We start from the raw sequence: 13544 nt of genomic DNA on the forward strand, positions 1-13544 counted from the left end.
TCCAAATAAAGAACCTGAGATTCGCTGAGGCTGCAGAGCTTCTGCTGGCTGGCGAGGAGTGGGGTAAGGGCAAGACCGCAGCCTCTGTGACTGAGAGCATGTGAAAACACCCTGCCCCAGCCGGCCAAGACCTCCAGGTCTTCCCTGGCCCTCTGGTTCTGGGGCCCACATTTCCACAGTGAAATAGTGCCGCCCATCCCCGCAGGCCCTGGGTCTTGGCTGGGAGGGGCTGGAACCACCCCGCTGTCACCGCAGTAGCGCCAATGGATGCTAGGGCTTGTGCTGGCCAGAGTCCAGGAGGCTCAGCAAGCCCAGAGCTCACCCCGCGGCCTGGTGTTCCTCTCGGAACAAGGATGCCCGGTGGGCTTTGCAATTGATATGGCTTGGCTGTGTCTGCACCCAAATCTCATTTTGAATTGTAGCTCCCATAATCCCCATGTGTTGTGGGAGGGACCCAGTGGGAGGTAAATGAATCATGAGGGTGGGTTTTTCTCATGCTGTTCTCATGGTAGTGAATAAGTCTCACCAGAACTGATGGTTTTATAAAAAGGCAGTTCCCTTGAACATGCTCTCTTGCCTGCCACCATGTAAGATGCACCTTTGATCCTCCTTCGTCTTCGGCCATGCTTGTGAGGCCTCCCCAGCCATGTGGGACTGAGTCCACCAAACCTCTTTTTCTTTATAAATTACCCAGTCTCGGGTATCTCTTCATAGCAGTATGAAAATGGACTGATACAGTGATGCTGACACAACACTGTGTGGGCGCTATGTCTGCCTTCACACGACGCCAACACTCTTCCAAGTGTGCCTCACTCTGCACCGTGGGTGACCCCCAGGTCCTCACTCACTCCTCTCCTGGCCACTATTCAGTGCCTCCTATGTCCTCATCCTCGCCTATGGAGGCAGAAGCTCTTCCCCTGTCCCCTCCTCCCCTTCTCCGTGAAGACAGAGCTTTGGCTGAGCTCAAGGCTGCCCAGCGGGAGAATGCGTTGCCCAGCTCCTCTGGAGAGGGTCACCTGGCACATGTTAGACATACCTGGTCTCAGATACCATGATACACGTCAGCATAACTTGGGCCTCCAATTCTTAAAATGAAGTTGTCCCGTGTTGCATCCACAGGCTAGAACACACGAGGTGCACCTGGGTTCCCTCCAACTCTGCAGTCATGACAACATAGCAAGAGACAGAAACCACACATCGAGAATGGCAGGCCACCCAGAGCCCAGGCCGGGAGGGCCTCACAGAGCCCAGCCCTCCCATCCAGGAACGGTGATGTCAAGCAGAGCATCTGACCTTATTAAATAAAGCTGGTGGGTCTGGGAAGCTCTGTGTTTCCATGGCTTACCCTTTCCCCTGGGTTCAACTCTTCCTCTCGGCACATGGCTCTCTGTATGCCCCACACCGTCCCCCCAGCTCTGAGCCAGGATTCCAAAAGCCTCCATGGCACGTCTCCTACAGGTCTCACACAGAAGTCTGTCTGCTCCCCACAAACTCCAGACTGTTTTTCTTCCAAAGCAATCACTCCATCTCCCAGGACCACGGGCAGCATACAACCCCATGGGGTCCCTCTGGGCACCTTCTCCACTGCTCACACTGTACCCTGCTGCTCTGTGACAGCCTGTGACATGCCTACAGTGGGTGCCACTCTTCCATCCCCAAGCCCCACAGCCGTCTCCTACAAAACACCCACAGTCACAAAGGGCCCAGTCCCTCTCTGACCCACACAGGGCAAACGTGATACTTAAAAAGTAGAAACTTCACAACATTGATCTATGTCTCTGTTGTGGTACCAGTACCATGCTGTTTTGGTTACTGTAGCCTTGTAGTATAGTTTAAAGTCAGGTAGCGTGATGCCTCCAGCTTTGTTCTTTTGGCTTAGGATTGACTTGGCGATGCGGGCTCTTTTTTGGTTCCATATGAACTTTAAAGTAGTTTTTTCCAATTCTGTGAAGAAAGTCATTGGTAGCTTGATGGGGATGGCATTGAATCTATAAATTACCTTGGGCAGTATGGCCATTTTCACGATATTGATTCTTCCAACCCATGAGCATGGAATGTTCTTCCATTTGTTTGTATCCTCTTTTATTTCATTGAGCAGTGGTTTGTAGTTCTCCTTGAAGAGGTCCTTCACATCCCTTGTAAGTTGGATTCCTAGGTATTTGATTCTCTTTGAAGCAATTGTGAATGGGAGTTCACTCATGATTTGGCTCTCTGTTTGTCTGTTATTGGTGTACAAGAATGCTTGTCATTTTTGTACATTAATTTTGTATCCTGAGACTTTGCTGAAGTTGCTAATCAGCTTAAGGAGATTTTGGGCTGAGACAATGGGGTTTTCTAGATATACAATCATGTCACCTGCAAACAGGGACAATTTGACTTCCTCTTTTCCTAATTGAATACCCTTTATTTCCTTCTCCTGCCTGATTGCTCTGGCCAGAACTTCCAGCACTATGTTGAATAGGAGCGGTGAGAGAGGGCATCCCTGTCTTGTGCCAGTTTTCAGAGGGAATGCTTCCAGTTTTTGCCCATTCAGTATGATATTGGCTGTGGGTTTGTCATAGATAGCTCTTATTATTTTGAGATACGTCCCATCAATACCTAATTTATTGAGAGTTTTTAGCATGAAGGGTTGTTGAATTTTGTCAAAGGCCTTTTCTGCATCTATTGAGATAATCATGTGGTTTTTGTCTTTGGTTCTGTTTATATGCTGGATTACATTTATTGATTTGCGTATGTTGAACCAGCCTTACGACAAATGGGATCTCATTAAACTAAAGAGCTTCTGCACAGCAAAAGAAACTATCATCAGAGTGAACAGGCAACCTACACAATGGGAGAAAATTTTTGCAACCTACTCATCTGACAAAGGGCTAATATCCAGAATCTACAATGAACTCAAACAAATTTACAAGAAAAAAACAAACAACCCCATCAAAAAGTGGGCAGAGGACATGAACAGACACTTCTCAAAAGAAGACATTTATGCAGCCAAAAAACACATGAAGAAATGCTCCTCATCACTGGCCATCAGAGAAATGCAAATCAAAACCACAGTGAGATACCATCTCACACCAGTTAGAATGGCCATCATTAAAAAATCAGGAAACAACAGGTGCTGGAGAGGATGTGGAGAAATAGGAACACTTTTACACTGTTGGGACTGTAAACTAGTTCAACCATTGTGGAAGTCAGTGTGGCGATTCCTCAGGGATCTAGAACTAGAAATACCATTTGACCCAGCCATCCCATTACTGGGTATATACCCAAAGGACTATAAATCATGCTGCTATAAAGACACATGCACACGTATGTTTATTGCGGCACTATTCACAATAGCAAAGGGTTGGAACCAACCCAAATGTCCAACAACGATAGACTGGATTAAGAAAATGTGGCACATATACACCATGGAATACTATGCAGCCATAAAAAATGATGAGTTCGTGTCCTTTGTAGGGACATGGATGAAACTGGAAAACATCATTCTCAGTAAACTATCGCAAGGACAAAAAACCAAACACCGCATGTTCTCACTCATAGGTGGGAATTGAACAATGAGAACTCATGGACACAGGAAGGGGAACATCACGCTCTGGGGACTGTTGTGGGGTGGGGGGAGGGGGGAGGGACAGCATTAGGAGATACACCTAATGCTAAATGACGAGTTAATGGGTGCAGGAAATCAACATGGCACATGGATACATATGTAACAAAACTGCACATTGTGCACATGTACCCTAAAACCCTAAAGTATAATAAAAAAAAAAAAAAAAAGAAACTTCACAACAAAAGAATAGTCCTCCTGGACAGGACTACCAAGAAATTAATCTTTTAAATTAAAGAATAAAAACATGAGTGACAACAGGTCAGTACATATAAAGCCAGTAGAACAGAGTTCAAAGTGTCTTAGAAGAAGACTGAGAGTCAAATGCATTAGTCAGAAAATAAATGAAAATGTTCAAAGAAGCACTCAGGAAACTATTAAAATAATAGCATTAACTTGAAGAAAAAGAGAATTATAATTATAATGTATGCTAAAATGAGAAATTAATAGTAAAATTATAAATGATCAACATAAATGAAAGCTATTTTGGAGAAAAAATTAGACAAATGTGACTAAAATGCTGAAATAAGTATTAGAAATAAAGAGAACACAGTAACAGATAAAATGACTGAAAAACTAGGCCCGGCATGGTGGCCTAAACCTGTAATTCTAGCACTTTGAGAGGACGTGGCAGGAAGATCACTTGAGGCCAAGGAGTTTGAGACCAGCCTGAGCATCTAAGCAAGACCCCAGTCCCTAAAAAAATTTTAAAAATTAGCTGGATGTGTTGGTACATGCCTGTAGTCCCAGCTACTTGGGAGACTGAGGTGGAAGGATCACCTGAGCCCAGGAGTTCAAGGCTGTGGTGAGCTGGGATCAACATCCAACAGAGTGTGGCTCTGTCTCTAAAAAAATAATAAAAATAAAAATTAAATTAAATTAAAAATTTTTAAAGACTGAAAAATGACGAGCACAACATATATATTATATACATACATATGTGTATATATATAACATATATACATTTTTACGTATATACCTAAAAACTTGCTTAAAATTGACTATTTCCTAAGCAAAAACCATTGGTGTATAAGAAAATGTGTATAAAATCAATAACCATGGTAGAAATTATATAGACACTAAAAAATCAGTCTCCAAAATAGGCTCCAGGCTTAGCAGCTTTGATAGACGAATTCTATTAAAGGTAGAATTCTATCGAAGGTTGATAACATTTGCATTTCTAAACAGAGGACAGAAAAATTTGTTATTTAAATAACGGATAGAAAAACATGGGAAGATTCTCAAATCATGTTATGAAAGCAAGCTATCATTTATTGCCAAAATCATATAAAAATTAGAAAAAAAAGAACTTTATAGAGCAATATCACCCTAGCCATAACCCTCACGATAACACTAACACTAACCCTAATCCTAACCTTTACAATAACTCGAACACTAACAGTAACCCCAACCCTTATGCTAGCCTTAACTCTAGCCCTAACCCTATTATTAACCCTTATTCTAGTCCCAGTAAGATACTGGGAGCATATTACAATTGGAAGAGCTATGGCCTAACAGAGTTTATTCCAAGAATCAACACTTGGAATGTCAGGAACAGAATTCACTCCATTGAGAGACAAAAGCAAGAATCATATGACCACCTAAATAGTAGCAATGAACACATTTCGTGAAATGCAATTTTTTTGATTTTAAAAAGCACGTAACTTAATAAATAGCTTCCTGCTATAAAAGATGAGCACTGACTCTCCTGAGCCCCTACCTCGCCCTCCTCCCCACTCTCCAGGACTCCCCTCGCTGGCTGTACACCTGGTACCCACACCTGATGCTGCAGCTCCCTTCTTGCACAATGTTTCTGTTTCTCGCAGTGAATAAGGGCCTCCCCACTGCTTTGTTTGGTGTTCTATGAACTTAGGTTGATTTCTTTCCAAACTCCTAGCCATGGGGCCGACCACTGCAGACCCACTCATCCCGACATCACCCTCCAAGCCCTTCTTGGAGCCACGCCCCAGGGCCCCAGTGTCCAGTTTCCTCACCCACCCAGTGGCTCCTTTCCCTCCCTCCTGTGTCTATTCCTAGGTTCCCAGTGTTCTGGGGCCAAATAAGGAGGAGCTGGGGTGAAGCCATCCCATGCCCTGCTTTCCGTTTAGGACAGTCCCCCACCACAGGGCAGGCTCCCAAGTCACCTTCCAGGGAGGAACCAGACTGGGTAGGATAGGGCTGAGAGGCTGACTCCTTCTCAGACAAGCTTTCCACAGCTTTCCTATGTCAACCCTATCTCTACCGCCTCCCCATGTTCAGCTGCACAGTAACGCCATTCCCAAGATGTGGGGGCACTGTCTGCAACATAAGAAACTCACTTCCCAGTCCCCTCAACACACACACATATAACAGATGCACACACACCACACATGCATGCACACACCTTCCACACACGCACATACATGCGTTCGCACCTATATACACACTCACCTGCACACACATACACACACACATGTGTACACACAGACCTGTGTGGGTAAATACACATGTACACACACTTCACACACACGCACACTACACACACCACACACACACTCACATGCACACATACATGCACCTCTCAGCTTTCTAGGTTCAGATCTGCTCTGTTTGACCATTTGCCTTCCAACTTTCAAAGTTCTGTCATCTTCTTTCTCAATTTCTTAGCGACTTCTGCCCTTTAAAAACATCTTACCTGTCATTTTAGTGGGCTTTTAAGAGGAAGCAGAGGTCACTGTGAAATCAATTTGCCAATGTGGCTGAAAATCAAGGATCAAGGGAATAATTTTTTTTAATTGTAACATGGGAGCTACTAAGTCATCCTGGATGCTAACAGAAGTGACCTGCCAGTGAGGAGGGCACGGAGAGAGATGGTACCACAGACCCCACAGCGGGGCAAGTCCCTGAGGAAACAAGAGGGTGGGCTTGTCCTGAGCTAACAGCGAGGGCTCCTTGCATTTGAGGGGCAGGAAAGGCCAAGGGAGGAAACGCGACTTAGCCTCTTGGGTTGGAGGATGCGGCAGAGAAGAAACTCTCTTCTCCTTAACTCTGAGGCATAGACGCCAGCTGAGACTCACATCTGATTAGATCAGAGATCTGAGGAAGGGGAAGGAGACAGAACAGAATGGCCTCAGGCAGAAGCAATTCTTCAAGGGGGCGCTGCTGGGACTGGGGCGGGTGAGGGTGGATCCAAGCCCTTGGCTGTGAAATTAGAGGAGACCAGTCTGCACAGCTATGTGGTCTCCATCAATGCTGTGATCTTGTTCTACCACATGGACACTGGGAGGACACAGAGGCAAAGCGAAGAGTGCGTGTGACAGTGACTACAGGGCAGCACCAGAGCTGTGGGCTGATGAAGATGGGGAGGCCACCCAGAGGGCAATGGACAGGAAGGGGTGGGCTGATAAAGATGGGGAGGGCACCCAGAGGACAATGGACAGGAAGGGGTGGGCTGATAAAGATGGGGGAGGCCACTCAGAGGACAATGGACAGGAAGGGGTGGGCTGATGAAGAAGGGGGGGCCACCCAGAGGACCATGGACAGGAAGGGGTGGGCTGAAGATGGGGGGCCACCCAGGGGGCCATGGACAGGAAGTGGTGGGCTGATGAAGATGGGGGGGAGCACCCAGGGGGCCATGGACAAACAGGAAGTAGTAGGCTGATGAAGATGGGGGTGCTACCCAGGGGGCCATGGACAGGAAGGGGTGGGCTGATGAAGATGGGGGGCCACCCAGGGGGCCATGGACAAACAGGAAGGTGTGGGCTGATAAAGATGGGGGGCAGCAACCAGAGGACCATGGACAGGAAGGGGTGCGCTGATGAAGCTGGCGGGGCCACCCAGAGGACCGTGGACAGGAAGGGGTAGGCTGATGAAGATGGGGGGACTACCCAGGGGGCCATGGACAGGAAAGGGTGAGGACAATCCCCTGATACCCTTCAGCTGCTCTCTGCACTAAGGCTAAGCATAGGTGAATTTTTAAATTCTTTTTCATATTTTTCTTTTTTTTGTTTTGTTTTTTGAGACGGAGTCTTGCTCTGTCGCCTAGGCTGGAGTGCAGTGGCGCGATCATGGCTCACTGCAAGCTCCGCCTCCCGGGTTCATGCCATTCTCCTGTCTCAGCCTCTGGAGTAGCTGGGACTACAGGCGCCCACCACAGCACCCGGCTAATTTTTTGTATTTTTAGTAGAGATGGTTTCACCATGGTCTCGATCTCCTGACCTCGTGATCCACCCGCCTCGGCCTCCCAAAGTGCTAGGATTACAGGCGTGAGCCACCGCGCCCGGCCATATTTTTCAATTCTATAAGGAAAGTTGTTACCTTAAGGAAAAAAAAAAACTCTAGGCCAGGCGCAGTGGCTCACGCCTGTAATCCCAGCACTTTGGGGGGCCGAGGCGGGTGGATCATGAGGTCAGGAGATCGAGACCATCCTGGTGAACACGGTGAAACCCCATCTCTACTAAAAATACAAAAAATTAGCCAGGCGTGGTGGTGGGCGTCTGTAGTCCCAGCTACTCAGGAGGCTGAGGTAGGAGAATGGCGTGAACCCAGGAGGCGGAGCTTGAAGTGAGCCAAGATGGCACCACTGCACTCCAGCCTGGGCGACAGAGCGAGACTCTGTCTCAAGGGAGAAAACAAAACAAAACAAAAAAAACTCTAAGAAGCAAATAACCAATTCAGTATTACAAGAAATAAAAAACCACAAAGTAAATAAAAATCTTGAATGAAGTGGTCATTACTACTTCTTATTTCCTGATCTTGCTGTAGCTGAAAAACAGCCCCTACATGGGGCTAGGAGTGGGCTCTGGCACTAACCAGCTATGGGAGATGGGTCCTTACCTGCAAAATGAAGTGGACCTGAGAGGTCTGCATGGACCACACACAGCCCAGGGAAGGCACCTGTGCTTCTCCATGGAGGCCTACATTCATCGCTCTCTCTCAGGAAGGGGGAAGAGTTCTCTAAGACATGGGAATGGAAAAACCAAGTGCTTCCAAAACTACTGGCTCCCCTGGGAAACATTCACTCAGATGAGCTCCGCTCTGCTTCGTCACTGCACCCCAGAATCCCACAGCGGGAAGCTGCAGGACTTACTCGACACAGCCCACGAGAGGAGAGCCCTTCTGTTCCAACCAGCTCAGTGCTCATGGCACCTCCCTTCCCACCAGCAGAAGAGGCCACAGGTGCCTATAAAAGTTTCCTGTCTGTACTGAATGAAGGCCTCAGGGAATTTCCAGAATCTGCCTGCTGCAGCCTCCAGAACCCACATGCTAGCAGGCGATGGTTCCACCTGCACCACTTGCTCTGCCTCTCAGCCTGGCTGCCGGGGCATGGCTTGCATGAGGTCGGGCTCGCCCCACCCCAGCACGCTGGTTTATTTCCAGAACTGTAGGCTGGGTCTGAAGAGCCTACAGTTAGGCTCAGAAGAAGAATTTGGACAACACCAAAGTCGAAGAGAAAATGGGAACAGCACATAACAGGTGTTGTTTATCTGTCTGAGTCCCAGAGGCTCTTCCCTTGAGAGACCGGTGAAAATTAGATCCAGATTTGTAAGATTACAAAGTTGGCCCCAAGGCAACAGGGATTTGGATTCCTCTAAGAAGCAGGTATTACAGCAGCTTTAGCTAAAGCCACAATAACCTAGCACAGAGAAGAGACTGGTTGGCTCCCTGCTCCCACACCCACCCTGCTGTGGGCTCCTCAGCCCTGACGCCACGCAGACTGAGAGCAGCCTCGGGATGACCTGTGAGGCCCCTGATGTGCCCCAGCTGCACTCTCACCTCCTGCCCCGCAGCCTCCTCACTGCCCCATGGATGCACCAGGCATGTCAGACCCGAGCTTCTGCTCCAAACCCCCTTGGCCCTGCAGCCCCTCACCTCCTGCACCAAGGGGCTCACACTTGCACCTGCAGCAAGACTCGCGCGGATGCCCCGTGTCTCAGGGCTGACCTGACGGCCTATTCACACGGCACCAGGACTCCCACACCCTGCCCTTCCCTATTTCCTCCACAGCCACTGTCGCCCCCTGACATGCCACAGGATGAACTCACTGACTAGATTTATGTTTTCGATCCCCCTGCAAGGATGTCAGGATTCTGGCAGTGTGCCTGGGACATCACAGGCACACTGTAAACATCTGCTGAACGAATGAAGGAACAAACAAAGTGTTTGTTCAAGTAATTTGTTAGTAAGAACTCTCCTCTTACAATATTAGGATTCCAGTCACCTGCAAGCCCAAGCACCTACGCACACAGGCCCCAACCCCCCCATGCCATCTCTCCAAGGGGCTCCCCCTGCCAACTCCCCATGCCATCTCTCTGACCAGGGCGCTGCCCTGCTGCAGCTGACATCTGTGGAAGTCAGTGGGCGGGGCCCGCAGCACTGTCTCCTCAGGATGCACTGTGCTCAGGACCTCAAAGCAGCCCAGGGCTGCCATCAAGCACACCAGGAAGGCAAGACACACTGGGAGTTCCAACCAACATCACAACAACAAGGCAGCTCTTCTTATTCTACTATTGTGAAGTTGGAAGACTTGGCTCAAATCCCAGCCCCACCACTGGCACCAAGATAACCTGAGTGAGTTACTTCACCTCGACAAGCCTCAGGGAATAACAATCCCTATCTTAAAGGGGCACTGGGAGGATGAAGGGAGGATTCTATGGAAGTTATCAAATCAGGGTGGCTGGTACTACTTCATCAGAATCAGCAGCCATCATGACTACATTAGTTTTCCATGCAAAACTGCAAATATACACCAAGTTCCTGCTGAAAGTGTTTTGAAAATGACCTTTAATAAGCTTTAGAAAAAGAAAGACATCTTAAGGATAATTTTAAAAGGAGTCATCTCGAAGTAGTTTTACAAAACTAGAATTGGGACCACAGTGCATTGTGTGAGACAGGTGAGTGCCTCTGTGTGCTGGCCGGTGCCAGGTCCTTTCCACAGATGTCACCCACGCACCGTGTGGCTTCAGGCATGTGGTGCCATCACAGCCACCGCACACACAGGCACTACCGGGCAGTGGGCACTGTCGGCACAAGAACAAAGGCTTGCGGTAGGCTCCAAGTGCGCTAACAACTGGCCCTCCAGCTCCTGCTGGTCTACATGGTCAGGTTAACTGTGGAGAAACGTTACCAGAGAGGGAGGAAACTGCCTCTTTTAAAATCTTTTAAAATCAGAAGCAAGAAGGGAAAACGCATGTCACTCACACTACATGCTCTTGGCAGTAGTGTGACCTGAGGCAGGTTTCCCATGAGACATAAAACCAGGATCCAGAGGGTCAGCAGAGACACACGGCTTCCCTTGAGAGCAAGACTTTCAACTCTGCTGACACAGAAAGAGTCGTTTAGTCTAAAAATATCACCTGTGACAGCATCATAAGAAGCACTACTTACATGGAACCACGTGGGGAGCTTCTCTCTCATAGACAGTCCTGTAAACAGTTGAAGGAAAAAACAATTAAAATTGGAAATCATAGGCTTTCCAAATTGAGACAGAAATCACAATCTATCACCTTAGATACCAAATTTTATCAAACCGAAGTCATCTATTAAAAAGACATGTTCATAAATCAGTTATTGGGAAGGTCAAAGACAGTTTCCCAGAGAAAGAATTCCATAAAAAAGTGATTCAATTCTAAACCGAGTCTGGAACATACAGGATACTAATAAAGACTTAGAGCCCCAGGGTCCCTGAACCTTGACCCACAGTCCTCAGCCTGACTGACGTCTGGGGCACAGCTGATTCTCAAATCCCTCTGAATCTATGGGGGAAGGTAAGAACACAGGGAGAGGATACGGGACAGGACAGCCCAGAACACCCACAGTCTCGGCTCCACCCTGAAGGGCCTTCACCTGGACCACAGGCCAAGGGTTCTCCCTGTGCAGACTGAATTAGCAGGTGAACACCACGCAGAAACTCCTACAGACAGACAGCCGGCCCCTGTCCAGTGATGCCCAAAAACTACAGAAACATAAGAAAGCCTGGACAGAGGACCATGGTCAGCTGTGACAGAGAAAGAGTGCGACTGGGGTGACTCTCCCACCTCACTTAAAAGTCAGACAAAAGACATGAGGGTGTTCAGACATGGAGCAGCAGGCAGCACATGACAACGATCCCCAGAGAAGGGAAGCAAATGGGATGCATCCTACAATTGCTGAAGCCTACAGCCTGGGGAGAGTGCCTGGGACACAGCACAGGAAGGGGGAACCCAGGCAAGGTCAGGGGAGTTGGAGACGGAGTTAAGAATTCAGGGAGGCAAAGGCAGAGAGGAAAGGGGAGAGATGCAACTGACATCTCTGGAAGTTGGTGGGCTGGGCGTGCAGCATTGTCTCATCAGGATGCACTGCACTCAGGACCCCACAGCAGAGGAGGCAAAAGCTAGAATTAGAGGGCAGAGTACCAGAAAGGAATGCCCTGCACAGAGAAACATCCCAGAGGTCTGTGGTGGATTCTCTAGTCTCTGCCTGGACATGGATGGGCACATGTGAGTGAGTGAACTACCGGAGGCCAGGGGAAGAACCAATGAAAAGAAAAAGTACAGACAATAGCTATGGCTCACACAGATCTGGGAAGAGTTCCTACTCCCAACAACTAGACTGCAGGAGCCTTGCAGTACAGGGGACATCACGCTGAGCACTCAAATGACTGCACTGGCAGCAGACTAAGCTAGGGTACTACACTAGGCAATGCTTAACAAAGTCAACAACAAGCTGCCAAAAAATCTGAACTTTCCAAGTAACTTAAATGCATTCCAAAACATAGTTCAAAATACTTTAAAAGAATACAGAGTCCAACAATACAAAGTTTACAATGCCTTTCATCCGTCCAAAACTGACGAGGCATGAAAAGAAGCACAAAAATGTATCTCATGAGATTGGTTGATCAGTAAGATACCAACTCAGAAATTATACACACAGAGATCATTAGTACACAAAGACATTAAAACAGCTATTATACACTTTAGGAGGCAGAGGGGGGCAGATCACTTGAGGTCAGGGGTTCAAGACCAGCCTGAGCAACATGGTGAAATTCCATCTCTACTAAAAATACAAAAATTAACCAGGCATCGTGGTGGGCACCTGTAATCCCAACTACTTGGGAGGCTGAAGCAGGAGAATTGCTTAAACCCAGGAAGTAGAGGCTTCAGTGAGCCAAGATCACGCCACTGCACTGCAGCCTGGGTGACAGAGCTAGACTCCATTTGAATAAATAAATAAATAAATAAATAAATAAATAAATAAATAAGCAAGCCAGATGTGGTGGCTCATGCCTGTAATCCCAGCACTTTGGGAGGCCGAGGTGGGCGGATCATGAGGTCAGGAGATCGAGACCATCCTGGCTAACACAGTGAAACCCCGTCTGTACTAAAAATACACAAAAAAATTAGCCAGGCGTGATGGCGGGCGCCTGTAGTCCCATTTACTTGGGAGGCTGAGGCAGGAGAATGGCGTGAACCCAGGAGGTGGAGCTTGCAGTGAGCCGAGATGGCACCACTGCACTCCAGGTTGGGCGACAGAGTGACTCCATCTCAAAAAATAAATACATAAATAAATAAAACATCTATCATAAATACATTGCATATGTAGAAGATGATACAGGAAAGCGTAAAATGCTAAGGAGAGACAAGAAAAGTATTTTTAAAACACAAATCAAGCATGCAGAGATGAAAAATACAACTGAGATTTTAAAAAATATACAGACTGGGATTAACACCATATTAGACCACAAAAGAAAAGATCAGTCAATGTACAGACAGAATAATCTGTGCAGACAGAAACTACCTAAAATAAAACACAGATAAAGATTCTCTACTCCCAAAAGACAAAAATATATGTGTAATTGGAGACCCAGAAGCAGGGATGGGATAAGCCAAAAACATATTTTAAAAAATAATGACAAAAGGCAGGGCAGAGTGGCTCAAGCCTGTAATCCCAGCACTCTGAGAACCCAGGAGTTTGAGACCAGCCT

At 47.5% G+C, this 13544-nt stretch overlaps 1 protein-coding gene across 42 annotated transcripts in view; it reads right to left on the reverse strand.

Annotated features, from left to right (window-relative positions):
• Nucleotides 1-13544, reverse strand: part of PCBP3 (poly(rC) binding protein 3) — a 286767-nt gene that overhangs the window by 183475 nt on the left and 89748 nt on the right. For 41 of the 42 annotated variants that reach the window (XR_010121153.1, XR_010121152.1, XM_055279975.2 and 38 more), the window contains one exon: nucleotides 10970-11007. The exons of the other annotated variant lie outside the window; for it this stretch is intronic. The gene's annotated coding sequence lies outside the window, so the exon portion shown is untranslated. The remainder of the gene's footprint in view (nucleotides 1-10969; nucleotides 11008-13544) is intronic. 42 annotated transcript variants of the gene reach the window in all.

Source organism: Symphalangus syndactylus, chromosome 5, assembly GCF_028878055.3.
Source record: "Symphalangus syndactylus isolate Jambi chromosome 5, NHGRI_mSymSyn1-v2.1_pri, whole genome shotgun sequence".
NCBI classification, from domain to species: Eukaryota; Metazoa; Chordata; class Mammalia; order Primates; family Hylobatidae; genus Symphalangus; species Symphalangus syndactylus.